This window comes from Thunnus maccoyii, chromosome 19, assembly GCF_910596095.1.
Source record: "Thunnus maccoyii chromosome 19, fThuMac1.1, whole genome shotgun sequence".
Classification (NCBI taxonomy): Eukaryota; Metazoa; Chordata; class Actinopteri; order Scombriformes; family Scombridae; genus Thunnus; species Thunnus maccoyii.
Window position 1 is genome coordinate 4,970,851 of NC_056551.1, and position 21,488 is coordinate 4,992,338.

At 37.3% G+C, this 21,488-nt stretch overlaps 1 protein-coding gene across 12 annotated transcripts in view; it reads right to left on the reverse strand.

Annotated features, from left to right (window-relative positions):
* Positions 1-21,488, reverse strand: part of sh3bp2 (SH3-domain binding protein 2) — a 94,008-nt gene that overhangs the window by 29,042 nt on the left and 43,478 nt on the right. For 8 of the 12 annotated variants that reach the window (XM_042394460.1, XM_042394461.1, XM_042394464.1 and 5 more), the window contains one exon: positions 11,153-11,271. The gene's annotated coding sequence lies outside the window, so the exon portion shown is untranslated. Of the gene's footprint in view, positions 1-921; positions 1,005-1,835; positions 1,855-2,728; positions 2,786-3,481; positions 3,546-11,152; positions 11,272-21,488 lie in introns of those variants that run through there. The other 4 variants (XM_042394467.1, XM_042394468.1, XM_042394469.1 and 1 more) reach the window with 4 other exon arrangements.

Sequence of the window (21,488 nt, forward strand, 5' to 3'; positions counted from 1 at the left end):
GATATTGCCCTTGTTTCCGACTTGGAATTCCAACTTGAATGACCATTTCATTGCACTTTTCTGTGTCGGAGGTAGTTTTTTTAGTTCTGTGTACAATGGATTGCAGCATAACCCTTACCATCTCAGTCCTCATGCCTAAACCTAACCAACCTAACCAATGAAGACAACAAGTACTTGTCAATCAGAGGCAGAGTAGGGCAGGTCTTCATGGAATGCGGGCAGGAAAAAACAACAAGGCGACATGTAGCTACACATTGTAGCTACATGTTGCCTTGTTTTTTACTTTGCCTCTCTTTCTGTACAGTGTAACACCACAACTCTAGCATCCTGCCAGCTGCCAATCAAATCAAACATAGACATCAATATGCTCCACCTGCCGGAAGTTATGAAAAAAAGTTTTTCTGATATTTTCCCAAATGCCCTTTTGTCTTCCTTTTAATAATAAAATCTATTAACAATAAATTAAACAAACATAATGACACAGTATTTTTTGACTGCAAAACAGGATGACTAAATGTGATTTCAATTGGACTTTAATGAGAAGAATGGCTGAACTTTTTATTCCAACTTTGGAGCATTCACAAATGCTCCAAAGATGATTATTGCTAGCTATGTATTCACACCAGATAAATGGAAGTTTAGCCTAAATTAGCTATTTTCATTGTGTTACATATTTGTAAAGGGTTGTTAACAAGTGAAACCAGACACCATAAACCAGGTAGATTTTGTAACATTTGAACAAAGCCAGGCTAGCTGTTTCCCCCTGCTTCAAGTCTTTATGCTGAGCTAAGTTAGCTAGCTGCTGGTGGAAACTTTATATTTAGCATACAGACATGAGAGTGCTACCAATCTTCTCATCTAATGGTTGTAAAAAAGTGAATAAGCATATTTCCCAAAATATTGAACTATTCCCTTAAATACCTTTGCCTGGATGTGCAAACATGAGATGATAGAAATTCCCTCAGGTCAGAAAAGACACTTGCTGGGTTAAAACTCCTGCCCTTCTGTAGCTGCTTGGTTTACCCAAAAGCAAGAGACTTTGAGAGAAAACTATGTACACGCCCATACAGCATGCAGACCACAGCTGTTTTAGAATGTTTGAGCAATAAAAGGACCACAAGAATGGCAAAATGGAAGAGCAGACTGCAGCTCCAAATCACATTCATAATCCCGTTATTTTATTGAGACAGTTTACCTGTCTGCTGTATTTGGGCTTATCTTGTTGTCTTTGAGAGAATACTGATGATTCAGCGCTACTGGCGATCCCTGTTAAATGTTGTGGTTCCAGACCTCTTTTATGTTAGCTCTTCCATTTCAAAAATAGCATCCCAGCTACACAACAGAACCAACCCATTAAACCAGGGTAGACACAGCACATGGATATACAACCAGTCATTACATTTCCTGCAGATTTGCAGTAATATCTGCCTGTCTATGCCACTGTACTGTATGAACCTTACTGCCTCAGAAGCAGCAACCCACAAGACTCTCAGTTTTATTTAGTCATGTCTTCGGTGCGGAACTTTCACTGCTGTGGCCATGAGCCTTGATGGGAGAGCAAGATAGAGTGCACACTAGTGCTTACTTTCGTCCTTACTGAGGGAAATTCCAAAAACGCAGACCTCGGCAACTTACTTTTTTGGTGGGTTGTCAATTTAAGCTAACATCTCCATACGAGAGTCCTATTTATTTACTGCAAATATAGCAAAGCCCAATTATTTATCTAGTTGTTGATGTTAAAGTGTATATTATGCAAATTTCCAGGTCTATATTTTTACTGGAATATCGTTGTATGATTTACAGTTCAAAGAACTCCTTATTTAACTCATACTAACCCTTTATGCAGCCAATCAGTTCAGCCTCTGTCTGAAATAGACCATTTTAGCTCCTGCCTCTTTAAGGCCCCCTCCTGAGCTCACTCTGTTCTGACTGACCAGCTCTTGGAAGCTGCCCTTCGGAAGACTTTTGAAACAAACTATAGTAGTAGGATCTCACTACTTTTACTTGTTCTTTACTCGAAATGTCAACTTTTCAAATACATCTGTACATGTCTTGAGCCAAAATCTGATCTGAAATACAGTATGAGAGTGGAAAATGCGACACAACACATGGAAAAACCAAGCGGATAGCTCCCAGTTTGAAAAGTGAAACCACTGCGGAAGTACCTTAAACCTGCATTCTTTCTAATGGCCAGCAGCTGGCAATTCCACTGGCTGCAAAAAGAAGTCCGACTGTATGGAAGTTTATAAGAAAATGACCCTACTTCTCACTTGACTTATGATCCCCTTTCTTAACGAATTTATGGTCTCGATCGCTAGTATCAAGTCTTTTTCAATACAGCATCATGTTCATTTTGTAAATTATGGCCCCATTTAGAGTGAAATAGATGATAAAGCAGGGTACGCTTTAGGGCATGGCTATTTTGTGATTGACAAGTTGGTACCACAGCGACAACGTTGATTACGTAACATAACCATAGCGTAACAGATTCACAGAGTATAGGCATAGCTGCTACTATTTTACAGTGTGTTTTCAGTTTATGAAAGTTAATTGTAACATTTTAGTCACCTAAAAAAGTCTTGTCCAGCGTTTGGTTGGTCTAAGGAGTTGGATGTTCAGTTTTCTCAGTGAGTACATTTTGTTTTAATGGTTTTAGGCCTGTTTTGCGCTAGTGGAAATTAGCATTAGCGTCACTGTTAACTATAAATTGTAAATGCACCGTGCTAACCAAGCCAGCAGCTAGCGCCACGGTCAGCTCCACCTTCTTGTTCAAATATGGTCATTTCTGGCTCCAAAAATCAAACATGGTGAGGGTCAAATCCAAGATGGCGATGGTCAAATTGCTAAACTCGAGGCTTCAAAATGGCAGTTCACAAACCAATGGGTAATGTCACGGTGACTACGTCCATATTTTTTACAGTATGGGAAAAAACATAGCAACAAACTTAGCAACAAAGGCTACAGAATGGTTTATGGCCAAACTTTTTTTTTGTTGAGCAGGTTGAAGCCTGGGCTTTGACTATGTTTAGCATAGATATCCAACATCATAACAGTGTATAAATAACAGAAAATCACAAAAAGCATAATATGTCCTCTTTAATATACGCTAATGCAGAGCTCACCATGTTTTTGCTCATACAGCTAGCAAAGTGTCTTGAGCAAAACAATTACATTACACAAAACATTTTGGCATTGTAAGTGTGAGAAATTACTTATGAATTATTTAGTTTAATTACAAAACTCAAGTTAAAATAATTATTGTGAATGAATCAACGGAACAGAAGCAATCTGTTGTCCTATAAAATATGGTCACAGACTGCTAGTGCTATAACGAGTTGCAATTAACTGTAATTAAGAAGATGTATTTTCCTAATAGATAAGACTTGTCTTGTCAGTGCACGACAGTACACAACTCTCCAAAGGTATAACAATAAATTATATATAGGAAATAAATCAAATTTTATTTCTACTTTCAATTTACCTGGTTGGTGCTCAAAAGTTGAGGGATGTCAAAGTCAACACAACATTGTATTTAACATCCAATCAGCACATTTGGATTGTCAAATCCAGTGAACAAGGAGCTAAAGCAACATCCAATCTAAAATCAAAACTTTAGGTGAAAGAATGTGTTAGGTGGACTGCCACTAACCACCACTACTACAATCATTTTAACACTATTAAGTCAAAGTAATGCATTACCATTTACCATTTTGTTCCTGTCTTATGGAAAACCACTGAATTTAGTCTTTATGTATCATCCAAGTGTTAAAAAAACTGTTTCTAAATATATACTGTATATTTATACACATTGATTGAATTTGAAGTATATGAAAAGAATGCACAATAAAAATATGGTAGTAGCTCAACCATGCAGAGATTTTAAATGAGAGATGTGGATGTAGCTAGATATTCTGTTAACTAACACCTCTACAAGCAGTACTCCGTTAAGTTTCCCACCTTGAGTGTTCAAATAGACTGTCATGGGAATAAAGTCAGTGTGCACCTCTTCCTTCCTGTTTAGGGGGTTAAGGGGTATCGCTGCTGCTGTGATGACAGTTTCTAACGTGGCAAAACAAAATGCAAATATATAGTTGCTTGATTTAGTGAAACAATCTTTTACAATTTCTGTGTGGGACTTACCAAGTTATGACTGATTTGCATATTTCTGTTTTCCTCAGAAGAAGGGACGCAGGATGTAGATGTAAAAAAATTGTGGGTGAATGTGCAAATGTGGTACATATGTGGGGAGCTAGGTGGTGTTTGGAGGTACTGTAGGTAGGAGTCTAGGCGGTTATAGAAACTGCTCAGGTCTCTCATTGTTCACCAAATGATGGGATTTTATGAGACTGACATTTCACTGAACATATCTTCTTGTTTAGAGACTGCCTCCGTATGTATATGATTTCAGACGATTTTTGTTACCTATCATTAATTTTAGTATGGAAAGTTCTTTTATTCACTAAACAGGTCAGAGTGAAATCATGAATGCCATAAGATTAAACAGGAAAACTAAAGCTAATGTTTTTATTTTTTTTATTTTTTGCACCATAGAGGAGAGTGTCATGCTATACAAGCAATTCCTGTATATTTTTGACCTCCTGTCTAGGTTGCTTGAGGATGTTGGGACAGGTTTTCTTTTGAAAACTTTCCCAAAAAACTTATGAGTCCTCCAAATAAAATGCTAAACTACATCATTGGTCCATATGTACTACAGTTTTTTGATCTGATGCCCCTATCAGCAGAGCGACATAGTTTGTCTGTGTCTCACTGTGATTTGTAATGTTTCATGATGTGACAACGCTATGGTTAAAGTTTGGTTAGGTTTGGGCACAAAAAACCACTTGATTAGGTTCAGGGAAAGATCACATTTTGTTGACCCATCCAACCACCCCAACTTCCTCTCTACATGGGCTCTATAATAATGTCACTTAATTTCTTCCTTTGCTCCCGTCATAATTACCACAGCCACTGAAGGGCTTTGTCACTTGAATGTTATATTACTGGCTGCCGCATTTGTTGAAAATTCCAGCATGTGATGTGGACCGAACAAAAAAGTCAAAACTCAACAGCGAGGCCAGTGCAGCACCCGGACAGTCTACAGCATGCACATGCTAGAGTTATCTTGTAATTCATCTTCAAAAATGGCAATGGTTGCAAACATGTTTTGATTTAATGACTCAATATTTACCTTTGTGAGATGAATGTGAAGTATATTGTGAACTTTCTACGCTGTCACTCAGAGAATAACATTAACGGAGCAGAGCAGCGATCAGCAGTAACAAATGAGACCAGCTGACCAACACACACTGCAGCATTAAACATCTTAAACCAACTCTGAGGTGAAGAAAATAACTCTGTGCTCAGTCTGTTTCACCTCAAAAACCCTGCCACCTCAGCATGTGGGACAGTGATGTTTTTTCCTGGAGCTGATGGTGCAGCAGAGAGGTTGTTCTTAATAACACAGCGGAGTACTCCCCTTCATTTTGTTATCTCATACAGGCAGGAGACTGCAAGATGCTTTTACGTTAATTAATTAATTAATGCAGTTAACTTTTTAAAATGAAAAGGCTGCGGACCATGTATCTTATCTGTCAGTTCTGTTTCACAATGTATTTCAGTGGACTGATACCAGTGAATAGTTTGGCACACAGTATACTGGAGCAAGAGACTTAAAATAGTGCCCACTTTTCTTCAAGAATCATTTCAAGAATCTGTTTTGAATTGAGAATCAATTCTTAATGGAACTGGCACCCAAGTATCATGATAGTATCAAATCGGGAGATTAGCATCCCAGGCCTACAAAATAAACACTGTCATCAGTCATCTTTATTTTTTATCTTTTTGTTCCATCTTGGTATAAAATTTAAATCCCTATGGACACTTTCATCTGTAAAATCATGATTTTTTTCACTTATGTGTATGACACTCTAAAGGTGCATGCACAAACTGTGTACACTGCACCGCACACGCACCACGCAACACCTCTGTCCAGGGAAATCCCTAAGATCAGACTTTAAGATGCCTCTGCTGACTTGTACAGTATGTACTTGTCCTACATGGGCATGCCCCATCATACCGGTCTGATCTCTTTAAACCTTATATTCCATTCCAAACTCTCCGCTCTCAGAATGCAGAGCTCCTGTGTGTCCCTAGAGTTAAAAAGAAGTCAGCAGGGCTTTTTCCTATCGGGCCTCCTTTCTCTGGAATAATCTCCCTGCTGACATCAGACAGTCTGTCTCTGTTGAGTCCTTTAAATCTAAATTTAAAACTCTATTTGCCTTAACCTTCAATTACTTGGTTTTAATTGATTACTTCATGGCCTTGTACCTGTTACCATCATCCTCCTGATGGGTTGGTCTTCATCTCAATTAAGTTACTAAGCTTTACTAATTAAAACCTTGTCTGTCCTGCTGACAAAATCATTGATTATTAGTGTGAATGCATTCACACTTTTGTTCTTTAAAGCTTTATTTATTATATTTCCATACATTTTTTGATTGCTAACTGCATAATTTCAGTTACAGAAACCATTCAAACATCAAAATGTTCCGCTCTTTAGGGATATCTATGCTATTAATTTTCCTCTTTCTAGCAAATTCCATTTTGTTTAAAATATTAAAAATTATAATGGAAAGTCTATGGGAGGAATGTTTGAACGTTGATATCTCAAAAACTAGAAGTGCTGAAGTATTCATCCTTCATGGACGGGTGTCTTATGTGGAAATGCTTGACATATTAAAACATGGTACAGCACCACCATGTGGTCCGTTATTACATTGTGTCTTACATTTTGGCTAATACGTCATGAATAAAACTTATAAGTTTGTCTGTAATTGGTTACCAAATTTTTGAAGGCGTGGCCTGATGCACTTAACGGGCCATAACGCTTCAATGCTAAATTTGATTGCAACCAAATTTGGGAAATTGTACATAAACCCACACTCCAAAATTGTGTAACATTTGATACAATTCTACCCATAGGGGGCGCTACTGTAATTCTGTTTGTTGTTCACAAGCACATGAGCGTCTGAGCTGTGTCCCCCTTCCTCTTTCTTCTCCTTCTCTTTTATCCCTCTCTCCTTCCCTATTTTCTCCTACTTGTCCTCTCTTTTCTCTCAGGTGTCTCTTTGCTGGACCATTGACCATCCTGGGACTCTCTTTGTTTGATTCAAAGCATCTCCAATCTTACAACACTCCATAACATCCTGTACACTCTCTTGATGCTGGTTATTTAGTTAGCAAGAAGCTCCAACTGTAAATTCAGGTATTTCTTTCAAATGGATTAAATTGAAGAAAGAGCAAGTAGAACATTGAATGGAAAATCAAAGGTATCTTAATAAGCATAATTTCCCCTCCGACTGAGCAAACATAAAAAAACCAAAGTTCAAATTAAGGGAAATTTGGCAACATCTTTTTTAAAATCACCTTCAGTTACCAAAAGATTTAAAACACTTTGACATGACTGTAAGTAATGAGGTCTGGATGAGTTTCATATGTGGTTTCTAAATGTTTAAGGTATATTTAGTGCCAACTTAGTCGTCTGAAGGTCATTACTGTGGGTGGGGGGAGAAAGGCTGATGTATGTATTTGTGTGTGTAGCTGTGTGTCTGTGTTTCCATGCAGAAAAAAGATGTTGCACCAAAATAAACACAGAACTTCCTGTGTTTAGAGTACAAATGTAAGTCATTCTGACTTCTGAAGCCTTCATTGATCCGTCCATCTGTTTGTTGTTATAGGATATGTAGGTTCATGCATGTACATATTGTACACATACATGTAAAAATATAAAAGAAAAGTAATGATTAACTTATGTTGAGATAATAACAGCATGAAACTGAATTCCAGACAGTCTAATTTTTCAGTATCAATCAAATATTAAAATATTGATTGTGACTCTGAGTTTGGGGTTTTTCTGTTTTGCACTAACCAATCAGTAGTAAGTGATGTATTCCTGCTCCTCTTATTTGACACAGAAGCGGCTAGAAGCAGTTAATGTTTTTAAAGATATTCAAAGTAATATGTTTGATTTGCGTGAAACTCACAACAACTTGCTCAGCTGTGTTGATCTCATACATCCAGATTTGGGGGCATTGTTCTGTTGCTAGGTAGCCAGTTATCATGTAGGGAAACAATGTCCTCATCCTTAATCCCGCCTACAAAGCTCTGATTGGCCGATTGTTTCTCCAACCAAGGTAAACAGCTGTCAGTGAGCACAACATCAGACCTTTAGAAAATCTGGAACATGACCTTACGCAACAGGAAGTTGTGTTGTTCACACAACATGTCTTGGTGGGGATGAATATTTTTTAAAAAATCAATCTTATATGGTTGTTTAGTTTGGTGTGTGATTGACAGCTTTCACACCATCCTAAATGAATTGAACCAAACACAACCCACCAGGGTACGTTTGAACCACACCAAACAGGTTAGCTATGAACATATCACTGTTCTTTGCCTGTAATGACACTTGACGGATTCTTTTGGTTATCTTCATAGCTTTCTGTGTTGGTAACAGTGCTCACCTTCCTCTCCATGTTGTTTGATTTTGTCTTTTTATATTGAATAGTTCATCTTGTGACTCTTTGTGCCTTGTGGCATAACCCATGATCTTCCACTTTTGACTTGCTAGCCAGTCATCACTACAAAAATGTTACAAGTTTAACCCACAGTGGCGTTTTCGGCCAATGAATGCAAAGCTCCTCTTCTTTCTGCAGTGACCACACTGTCAGATGGTCTAAACATGGTCTTCCTAAAACAGTCTACTCTGGACCCACACAACATTTGTAGTTTTGATGTGACTATAAATGATGCAAAACATGTGGGTTCAGTTCATTTTTTGTCATTTTTTTCTACCAGTATTTATATATTTCTACTGTAAATGAACTATGTTTTGGAAAAAATTGAGCCATCTGGAATTCCAAAGAAGTTGCTTAAAAATAAATGTCTATTTGCGTGTCAGTGCAGAGAGACAGTGTTTGTGTGATTCAAGATTCAATACTTTATTGCCATATCAACATAATTCATTGGAATTTATCTTCTTGAGAAAAAGAAACTGAAACAGAACAAGACAAAAATAGTAAAACCACTCACTCAGAAAGCACACAACACATTAAGCACAGTATAACAGACATAATATCCAACCCATAAAATAATCATAAAAGCATAAAACAAATGGGTAAAATAAAATGTGTGTAAATACATATGTGGATTAAAAGGGATGTTGCTGTTTCCCCTGTAGTGACAGTAACAATGGCCATCCCACGTGTCACATCACTGCTCCTCCTCCCACGCTTCTCACAGAGAGGAACACAAAGCGCTATTATTATCACTGACAGGAAACATGTTGAACCAAACCAGCGAATAGAACCGACTCTCACTCAGAGTTGTTGTCGCTCTGCGTCTGACTCATCTCTTCCTTTCTGTTGTCTAGTTGATTCTCTCCTCTTTCAGCTCTCTTTCTCTTTCTGACATTTTTTTTCTGCCCGTTCTTCTGCCTCAATAACTTTCATTTTTCTGAAAGTTTTTTCCTCCCCTTTTTCTCAGTGCATCCCTTCTTTCTTTTTGTCTTTGTCTTGCAACTTTTACTGCACATGGCATTAAAGGGTCAGTTCACCCATAGTTCCCAGATCTTCTCAACTTTCCTCGTGATATCCAGTCATACAGATATATATAAGAATTCTAAGAATTCTGCTGACATCTGCTTATAATGGAGGTGAATTCATTTGTTTGGAGCTCAAAGCATTAAAAAAAACTTTTCAGAAAAAACCCCCTTGTTACCCTGTGAAAAGTTTAGCTTAGACTCTACCTTCTATTAAAAGTAAAAATATTTTTGAGGCATCAGTTCCTCATTTACAACTGACTTAAATATAGCAAATATATGCTATACATATATGAAATGCTGCTGGGAGTATTCGTCTTTCAACATAACAAAGAAATGTGTCTATTGAAAATTTCTGAATGTTCATTAGAGAGCTGCAACGATTAATCGATTAATTGATTAGTCAATTCAACAGAAAATTAATTGATAACTATTTTGATACTTGAATATATATATATTTTTTTTAAAGCAAAAATGCAAAACATTTGTTGGTTCCAGTTTCTCAAATGTGAGGATTTGAAACTTTTCTGTGTCACACATGATAGTAAACTGAATATCTTTGGATTTTGTCCTGTTGGTCACACAACACAGGCATTTTTCAATGTTTTCTGACATTTTATAGACAAAACAATTAATTGAAAACGAAAATAACTGGCAACTGTTAATGTTTGTCATTTGTTGTCCTACAGTATACCAGTGTAAACCTCTGCCAGCTAAAGCATGATACATTGTTATGAACTTGTTTCTGCCAGAGGTTCACAACCTTATTTGTTTTTGATCTCTCAGTACAAAGCAAAATACAGTATACTGTATACGCGACTAGCCCCCCACCCCCATCACAGCATGCATGACTATAAATTGCAAGCAGTTCAATTGGAGAGTAAGTTTCCCTTCTCAGACTATTTCATTTCAATAATTTTAGAGGCCAAGAAAGAATCAAAAATCAGAGAAAGTTGTGACAAATAAATATCTTTTCTGTAGCAGATTGGGAACCACTGGTTTAAGCAACTCAAAGTACTTGGTTAAGGCCAGGAAAAGACAGTGGTTAGAGGTCAATGCTGGCTTGAAACACCAGACAGGATGGGTTATCCAGAATTAACACCTTCCTCAAACTTTAATCAAGTATTTGAGTAGTCTAGACATAACACAAGTTAGATGTGAACCCCAGAGATTTGAAAAGTTCATAGATTATTATTTTATTCTTTAGGAGATGTTACACAGCTGATAGTAAACTCCTCTCAGTGAGTAGTTGAGGCATTGGAAATGATGTCTGCAGGTCCTTTAAAACACGTATTATGTCTTAAATTAAAAACTGCAAATATTAGACTATAAAGTCATCAATCTTTCTTACAGGTGAGTCCATCATATCTTAATTTCATTATCAGTATTTCACCAGATTAACGTTAAGAAGGTAAAAATGAGTTTGCAAACATGTTCATGTACAACATTTACATCAATCATCATGTTTGTTAAGTATCAAAGCATGAATAAAGCTTGATTAAAGAGAAATAATGAGAGATTTGTGGTTTTGTAGTTTGAATTGTTATGACCTACCTGTTGTTGTTTATTGTTTGTCAGATTTCCTTTGTCCTGGCTGGGATTTGATCCCACATTTCCATGTTCTTGTTCGGTTCGGTGTTCTTCTTAAAGGTGTTTCCCCATGATCTTCAGCACTGATTAACACAAACAAGCAGAGAGGAAAAAGATCAGACTGATGGTGGAAAATTCACCTAAGAAAAAAAAACTTTCCAATAAGTCAAAAAGTCCCTTCATACTTCTTTAAACTTCATAATGTGAAGAAATATTGTGGTTTTTTTGTGAGACATATGTTCACAATGACAACATGACAAAAATAAATTGGGTTATTTACTTTATCATATCATATTTCATATTTTTAAGACAATAGATTCTGACATTATTATTTATTCAGCCTATAACTGCATGTTATTACTGCAACCTAGAACTGAAGAGGAGGATGCTGCCCTCTGCTGGCAAAGAGCATACAAGCCAAAAACAATGAGGATTTCCCATGAGGAGAAATGAACACCAAATGAAAATTTAAATCCAGAAATAAAAAATGGCCCCATCTAGTGGTTAACTGCAGGTACTGCACATAATCTATAAATCCACTCCTTTAACATGCCTTCTTACAGACAACTCTGTCAAGGTTTTTTAAAAATATAATGTGAGACCTGACTCACTCAGACAAGTCATAAAGGGATAACAACATGTAATGTGTGATGATCAACATAAACCAAAAAAGATAAAAAGTGCAAATATACTTTTCAAATGTTATAAGTAGAACTCAAATACTATCAAATTGCACCCCTCTTATCTTAAAAAATCAAGGAGCAGTTTTTAATGCATGCAAACACACTGTAGCTGAACAGCAACTACAGTGTGTCAAAGGAGTTTTAACTGATGATGTGGATCCTTTTCATGTCTTCTTGCCTCATTTTTCCCTCCCTCTCTCCTCGGATCTTCTTGAGCTCTTTGAAAAAGATTTTTACAAGCTTTGCAAAAACTCTGTCAGTAAGTGGAACAAAGCCCAGCTAGAAAGCCATCAGCGATTAAAATAGTAGCTTTGTGGAGCCAGCGCAGCATCAAATAAAATGGAAAAACCCAATAAAATCCGCCAACAAAAAACAGTGTTTCCTCTAATGAAACTTTAACATGCCGAGTTTATTCTATAAACACAGTTACAGCGTGACCAACTAATACGTCTCTGTCTAGGGTTCAGGAGGACTAATCCCTGAAAAGCTTTCACTCTGCCCCACATAATAATAAAAACTGCATAATTGTCAATCAACAGATTAATGTGATGGAAAGTAGAGAAAGAATGACTAATAAATGTAGATCTTCTTAACATGTGTGCACAAGTTCTAATCTGCAAGAAAATCCAAACACTGAAAAGATTAAAAACCAAATAGCATAGAATCCAATAGGGAATGTAAGACCTTATTTGGAAAAAAAAAGTTCAGATCTTAAATTATAGAGCTTAAGGGAAAAAGTTATATACACCATGTTTCAATATGGAATCCAAATTTCCCAGATGGTCACACCTAAATCACATAATCACATTATAATAAAAACACCCAAATCACATGATCTGTTTTGTGTTATCCATGTTTGGTTGTTGGGTGTCTTCTGGTTTCAATTTCCTGACAAATGTGAAAATGTGGCAAGGGAACAAGTGGATAAAACCCTTTCATAAACACATAAACTTCACCTCAACCTGCACTAATGCTGCAAAGTTTCATCTTATCCTAAAACCAGGATACCACACACATGCACAGTGGTTGTAGCTGGCAGATTTATGTGGCATCCACCCAAACCCTCTTCTGACTGTTGACAGGTCCAGACTCAGACCTGACATTTAAGAGAGTATATTTAGCTGCCTGTTTCTGTCTGTTTCTCTCTCTCTCTCACTATAATACTCTCATGTCAACCCCTGCAGGCATCTGGTTCCTCACACTCATATTGGACTTTAACACACCAGTCTTAGAGAGTAATCAGTAAGTAAATGGAAGTACAAACACACAGCTGCCACAGCACATGGACACATAACAGCATGAAGTTTGATGTAAATTACGTAAAATGAATTTAGACTGTTGCCCTGGATGAAACACGTGCAAAAACATGTCCAGTAGACACAGTGTTCAACTACCTTCACCTGGGTCCCACGTCCTGTTATATGTAATCATAAATATAAAATAATTATGATTAAAGACCCCTTCCAGACATGTTTCAAGATGTATGTAAAATACTTTACTTTGAATAATAATTTGTGTCTGGTATGTTTTTTCCACAAAGAAAGTTTAATTATCTTGTTATCTTGTTAAAATGAGATTTACAACTTCTCCCTAATTCCAGAATCTATGAATATAAGAATATTGTTCATTTCAGAAGTTTAACTGTTGGACAAAATATGTCTTCTGCTTCACTGAAAAGTCCATTCTAGTTTATGTGCACTGGAGGTTTCTAGTTTTCACATCACACTTGTGCAAATTGAATACTGGCCCATGATTGGCTCCAAACTAGTTGTGATGTCACAAATCCTGATCGTAGGCACACGCCTTAAACCCAGATTTTAGGTGAACACTGAAAACATTCCCTCTCTAGCAGATGAATGTAGGGGGGGCTTTAATAATCATTAATTTCTTCATTTTTCCTCCCGGGTGTATATTTTGTGTCTTTTTAAACATTTCCTTTGGTTTTCTGGGTCTTAATGTACGTTGTCAATATTGTATGTTTGATGTGTTTTTTGGACTTAGACACATTTATTTCCTGCAGATAGTGATATTTGACTGTTTTTTAGGCTTCTGAAAGGAGGGTCTTCCCAATCTTTAAAATATAATCTGCTAAAGCGTAATCAAAGACACATTTTTGAACTGTTGATACATTATACAGTATATCATTAGTATAAAAGTTAGTAATGCAGCCTGGATCTCAGAGGTTTTAGGGCAATTGTAGTCCAAATCATGAATAAATTAAATTGTTTTGGTGTTGGGACTTAGAATGTATGACCCATTTCCCCCATGTTTTTGGCTGTCTTCACCCACCCTGCATTCAACTCATCAACATTTAGTGCTGGACAGATAGCTTTTCAAAGGCTGCTGTGATGTGTGCCTGACCAACAGAGATGAAAACATTCAAATGTTCTCTCTAATGGCTGCATTTGCAGTATTTGTGAGAGAACAGTACTGATTCATAAATGTTTTTACATTACTCTGTTTTCCTCTGTTTTTTTTGTTACTTAAAAAGACACTCCTACGTGTCCGACACTCCACACAACTACGTCCATAAAATGACAATTGGTGTTTAAAATAGACTTGCCTGCCAATGTCATTTCAGTTACCAATTTTAGTGCATTTACATAGTGGTGACGTCAAAAGTAATGTAATTCTGTGTGATTTTGGAAAAATAACATGCTATAACATTAAGCAATAATAATAATAATAAAAATAAGTTTAATTATGCTTTGACAAACAAAGCAAAAGCAGGATACTAACAAGGCAATATAACAACAGAAAGCCAAACGGTAAGATCAAACAAAAGTCAGTCAAAATGAAGGTAAAGTTAAGAAATGATTTAAAAGAACTGATTCTCTCCTCAGGCAGGTTGTTCCAAAGCTGAGAGGCCCTGATGGCAAAAGGACAGTCACCTTTAGATTTACAGCTATAATATGTAACTATTCCACATTAAATTGTCTAAAAATGTTATATGTTATATATTTTGTTGAGTTGTGTATTTACATTATCCCAAATGTTTCCAACAATTTTCAAACTGAGAGAAATCCCTAATTTTAATCAAGGTAACGGTCCGTTTCATTTGGTTGCCTGTCAGTGGCGTCATACCACCTCTACCAAAGAGTATATGTGCACAAGATGATCATTATCTTGTGTGCATGCATTGGTGTTGTGGTTGTCCACCACAATGGCGTCTACCAGAGAATATACGCATGCAAGATAGTAGCATTGTGGCAGCCTGCCAGAGACTGTCATGAATTGACTTTTATTCAGTTTTAAGCCACGCTTTACTATTAACTTTTTAGATCTTGGTCATTATATATCTTTTAACTGGCTGAAGGATTTTAGTCATCAGACGTCTGGATCTTAAGTTCAGAGAAACAAGTTGAGCAAACGTTAGCAGCAGATTGGCTCACACAGAGCCCCCTACCAGACATCCTGTGTCCACCAAACAGCATCAGAGAAAACTGATTTTTAACGTGAAACTGCTATATTCACTATGTCCACTGGTTTTAATCACTGGGTCTGTTTGCTTTGGATCTTAAATTGTCAGAGAAACAAGTTGAGCAAACATTAGCAGCAGCTCGGCTCGCAGCCCCTCTGCACATCCTGTGTCTGCCAAACAGTGTGAGAGAAACACTGATTTTTAACATGAAACTGCTTTATTCAGTGTTTTACCAGTTTTAATCACTGAGTCTGTTTGTTTTGGAGAGGAGGAGACCTCTGCGAATAATTCACCTCCCAGTAAAAACATCCTGAACTATGAACACTGAAGGAATCCTAACCGGGAGAAGCTGGTTGTTTAACAATGAAGACAAGAACTCCCATGATCCCATGCTACTTCACAACGTCATCAAACTTCATATTTTGTTATTTTTTTGATGATTGATTGAGAGACACGTGCTTTAAAAGTGATCAGTAAAAACTTAAAATCAATTCTAAATTGAACAGGAAGCTATTGTAGAGATGCCAAGATTGGGGTTATGTGATGTCGTCTATTAAAACCAGTAAGAGGCCTAGCTGTTGCAGTCTGAACTAGGTGGAGGTGAGAGAGTGATGTTTGGTTTATGATATCTATAATATATATAGATATAAATGTTTATATACTGGAGTTTTTTTTAAAGTACTTGTCAGAAGTAAATATCAGAGCCAAACCTCTGCTGACGATGTAGAGGATCTGAACTGCCAACGCTTATAAACAAAAGGTGAGGAACATGGAGCTTTGTTCCAGTTAATGGAAAACGTCTCATCATCTGTGCAGCAACAGGCTGAAACATGGAAAACATGTTGAAAATAGACTCTGTCTGTTCTTTCTCTCAATGTTTTTCTTTCTTTCATTTGTTCTCTTTCTCATTACCCCTCCTTCCCTCTTTCTTCTCCCTCACTACACTGTTGATTCTCTCTGATCCAAATTTTCTGTATTTGGTTTGGTTATACTCACACATGCCCAGTTTGGTGATTTGTCCCGCTGCCAGGTCAGAGATTTTGGAAGTATGAGAGGAAAACAAATCTAACTTTAGCTCAGTATGATGGACTGTGTTCCCCTCTAGAGTTCAAACCAGTTGAGATGCATGTTAGTTCATGCCCATAAACACTTGCTTTGGGTGTTATGTAGGTGCTGCGGGTGTGCCGGAGTAAAGGCAACGCGCACTGTTTAGCTTGTTAGTATGCTAACATTTTACTTACATACAATATGTTAACATGCTAATGTCTAGCATGTAATGTGTAGCATCTTACTGCCAGCTAGCACAGTAACATGTAACATTTAATATAACTTGTTAACATGCCTGCATTACCTGCCCTTGCATTTAAGCTACACTCATCGGCCACTTTATTAGGAAAACCTGTGCAATCTAAGCAATCCAATACAACAGCTCTGCCATAAATTCTACTTTTATGTAGCTTATACATTTTCAGTTTTTGTTGACATTGTCAGAGAGGTGATAATTCTGCTTTATGTTTAGTACTGAGGTAGTAGTGGGTGGTCATGGTATACTGGAGTGCATTATATTGAAAAGTGTCCCTTATATTTTGCCCCCCTCATGTATGTTAATGGCATGGACAAAATACTAGGAACACTTTTCAATATAATGCAATCAAATAATGGATGACAATGCTCTTCACCCCGAGGACTATGGTTACCATAGTTTTTCTTAGAAATGGCTCCAAAGACTAAACAGCAATCACATTTTAGCTCTCAGAAGAGTGAGAGAAAGTGGTTGTGCTGTATATCATTACCTCTTGATCTAGCCTACTGAAGTTCTTATGTGAACCACATGAAATGAACACGACCTCTTAACACTGCATTAAGTGGTTGTGGCACGTAATGTGTTAAAATGTATACCAATGGAAAGTCAATTTGGATCATTTGTTGTGATAGACACACGAATATTAGCCGGAGAAGTGAGGCAGTTCAGATGCCGTCTATGTAAGGTGACAAATGTCCATATTTGGAGGTGATGAGCTGGGTGAATGGCTAGAGAGATAGATGGCAAAGAGTGGATTTAGCTGCAGGAGACCACCATTCACTTCTCATGAAAAAAATACAAGCACAGCAGTATGGGTAGTATCCATAAAACTCACCAAAGCTTTCTACTACAATAATTTTTCCAACTTTCTGGTTGTAATCTCTAGCGTCTAATAACTTATACAGCATTTGCTCCTCTCTGCTGTTATTACAGACATGTCTGAGCTAGCCACAACGCCTCAACTCGCTCATGGACTGCTGTGACTAGCTTTGATGTTTTAGCCTGAGAAAGTCTAGGGCTTATGGGAAATGGTGTTTGTTAACTGCTGCTAAAAATATATTGAATTAGCAACAATATTAGATAATTTTTCAAAAAAAAAAAGGGGGATTCTGAATGAGGTTTTCTTACTTCTGGAACAGAAGCCAGACGTTCTGGTTTCACTCATGCTCTCTATGTGTAGTTTGCACACCAATGTTGTTTGTACCAAATTTCATGCCTTCACTCTTGATCAAAGTGTTGGAGTGACAGACCAACCGATGACCGACCATTTGATTTGCCAATGTTATGGTTATGATATATATATATAGAGTATGCTAACCTGCAATTTACAGTAACCTTTCGCAGAGCCAGAGCTTGAGGCAGCACTGCTCTCATCCCCCATTCCTATTGGTTGTCCCTTCTTTCTGTATTCACTGAAAAGCATATTTAGAAATGGGAACCCATACAATAACCTCAGCGTGTGTGTTCACAGAGTCCCAGAGTAAGGTTGCTGTAGGCCAGTGGCTCCAGTGAACCATGAAGGTGGGCTCCAGGCCACAGACCCAGAGGAGTGCCCATGTAAGGCCACTTCCTCCCCCCTGCAGCAGAACCCTTTTTGCTGGGCTCGCTGAGTGGGAGTGCCAGCCTGGTCTGCCTGGTAGTCTGTAATTACTGTAGGTTGGTCCAATGAGGGCCGGAGTCTCAGAGGGCCACGTTAGTGTTAGTTCAGATGTAGAGGAACTTCCTCCAAACATGTTTCAAATTAGAGCTGAAACACGTGCGTAAACATGTAATCACACTTTCACACATGTAAAGGAAGACCGTGTTTAAACAAAATATATGCTTACACTATATTTTTATACACATACATGTACGTGGGCAAGGAAACTTGTATGTGCAAAAAACATGCATGCACTTTTACATAATCAGACATGATTATGACAACAACTAAGAGACAACTGTTTTTCATACTATAGAAACTGGATAAAGTTTGTCTATATATTAAGTATCATTGTTCTGCTGCATTGTCCTAAAATTGGGGAACTGTGTGTAAAGAGTCCTATGGTGTCCATGCTATATAATTGTATACACCATCAAATTGAAGCTCATTTTCATTTTTTTAGAGTGAAAGATGATGACAGATTATGGCAGTCAAAAATGTTCTAAACTGGACCACATGGACATGCAATCCTGTTTGCCAAATGCAATAAAAAAACATTTTGGAGAAAACATTATTGCTGCCTGGAATATGTTTACTGTCATTTTCTTCTTATACTGCACAGAGTTCATAGGGGGGACATAGGCAGGGATAGCTGTGCGCAGAGATCAGACAGTCATTGTTTTGCAAGTCACAATAAGCTTTGGCTGTGAAGTCAACACCAAAAAGTGAAGACTAACAACCACACATCGGAGGCCACAGTGTGCTTCAGGGGAAGGCAGAAAGATTTGGCACCTGATGGACATTTGGAAATATACAGTGTGTCTTGAAACTTGCAACCAGACACATTGGGCCTGGCAAACATAAAACCTCTTAGGTTTTCCTTATCTGGGTCATTCGGGTCTTTATGATTCTTAGTTTGTTGATTGTGTGCCAGGCTTACATATTCGACCCCATCCTCGTCGGATGAAAGATACCATGGATAGCTCTCGGTTGCCCTCCTTGTCACACTGAGCCAAACATAGTTGGATGTCGAACCAGACTTTTCTTACCAGTCCAAGGGGTGTATCAGGAGACAGTGCAGTGGAATTTCTAATGAGTTCAAGGTTTGACTCAGAGATACAGGGATGATGGAGGGTGGTATCATTACCACTTTTTGTGGTAAGTTGACCAAATGGGTTAAAAGAAATGTTGAAGTCACTCATTGTTGTAATTGGATGTTAGCTTGTTCACATGTTGCAATAAATTGTAAACGGCTTTGACTGCATCCCTGTTGCTATGGTTACTCATTTTAGCCAGCACATTAATTTAGAGTGGTGAACAGACAGTTTCACTCAAACTAACTAATTAGTAGGTGTCCATTATCAGGAATTAATGGACACTCTGCAACCAATCAGAATTAAGTATTCACCCAGACCATGGTATAAACAGTATTATCAGTAGTCTCCAGTGGATTGTTCTTGCGGACCAGGAAAGAAAAAATACATTTGTGACAAAGTGCTGATCCTTAGAGAATAGAAATAGATATAAGAAAATATCACATCATCAGTCTTTCTGTCATATTGGTAGAGAAGTGCTGACTGCTTATTGGAGGCAGAGTTCAGCACTGTTGTAGTGGTATGTGGTCAATGATAAGGCATGTCTGTGTATTTCTCAATCTTTTTCTGAATTTAAGTGATGCATTTACAACAAATCTGAAACTGTGTAAACCTCTCAAACCATGGGACAGTACACAGACCAGTCTGGGGTGAACAGGGTTACAGCTGAGTCAGTCCTAATTGGATCAGTGGTTTTACAGTCATTTCCCAGAACAGATTGCTCTACAGTAGACATGGGTGAGGTCAGTACAGTAAGTCTGAGGGAGATTTTCATTTAGTCTGAAACCAGCAGGAAATAAGAGAAAAAAGAGACATTCGTAATTCAGTCCAGTATATTGTCTGATTTTTAGCTTATTGCAGATATATAGGAATCAAAATATCAGCTGTAAAATAAGTAATGAGAAATAGCTTTATTTAATGATTTATTCATTATAACGGTGTCTCCATTACATAGTTTGTCCAAAACAAATTACTGCCAAGTTTATTTTTTAACTGTTAAGTGTCCTGCTTGGTACATGTCTTCGTCAATTTTTTCAAAAAATGTAAAAAAAAAAAAAAAAAAAATGATATTGGCTTATTTATTGTTATCAGGCCTTAAAATTCTAAATTAACTATCTTGCATTGGCCTCAAAAATCCAATATTTGTCGAGTCATAGCTAGCCTTTGTGGGTTTCAACAAGTCAAATTGCAAAGCATTAATGTAAACAGTTTACTGTATTGTAAACAATCTACTTCTTTATGATTCATGTTACTGGGTGAAAGTAAAGTAACTGATTGATTTAGCTGCTGCTTGAGGCAGACATCACTCATTAGTACAAATTTAACCTGAAATCAAGCAGTGACTTCTGGTTCTTTTAAGGTTCATGAATATGCATGTCATTATCTGTATTAGCCACATATACAATATTTGTAAATGGCTGCTGTAAGCACCCAAGAATTAAAAAAAGAATAAGAGAACATATAGAAATATCTGGAAAATAGCATTTCAACCAGAGCAGAAATCAATCAGATCAATATATTGGGTATATATAATACGAGGTTCAGATTATTTACTTTGAAACCACCATAAATAAATACATGAATGACTAAAATGATGAAATCCAGTAGCCTTCCGCTCTCCATCAGTGTAATCATTGCTGTCTGGATGGTGGCAGCCATACATGACAAGAAGAGGTTGGCAGTCAGTAAATACACAACACATGGCCAGTGTGGCGCAAATCAATAACTGTTAAAAAATGTTTTTCTCTTGTGTTATTTTCAATTATTTTTTTTTATCATTACACTTAACAGAAAGCATGTTATCATTGGCTCCCCCTGCAGGTTACATCTAATAAAGTATTGTGGAATATAATAGATATCTGGAAAATACTGTAGACTGTACTGCTTTTCATACAATATTTTTTTCTATGTATCCATATATCATTTTCTATTTCACGTTAACATTGGATGTCAGTGTGACAGACGTTTAACAGTACATCAGGCTTCTGAAATGAATTACAAAACATTTCTTCCTCCTCTTTGGCACCCTGGGCGACTGCCTAGCTCACCTATGCCTAAAAACGGCTCTGATCTACAGTATTTCTTTCTGATCAAATCATTTATCAACATGCAGTATTTAAGCCCACAGTAGCCCTCTGAGTTTTCTCAGAAGTACCAGTC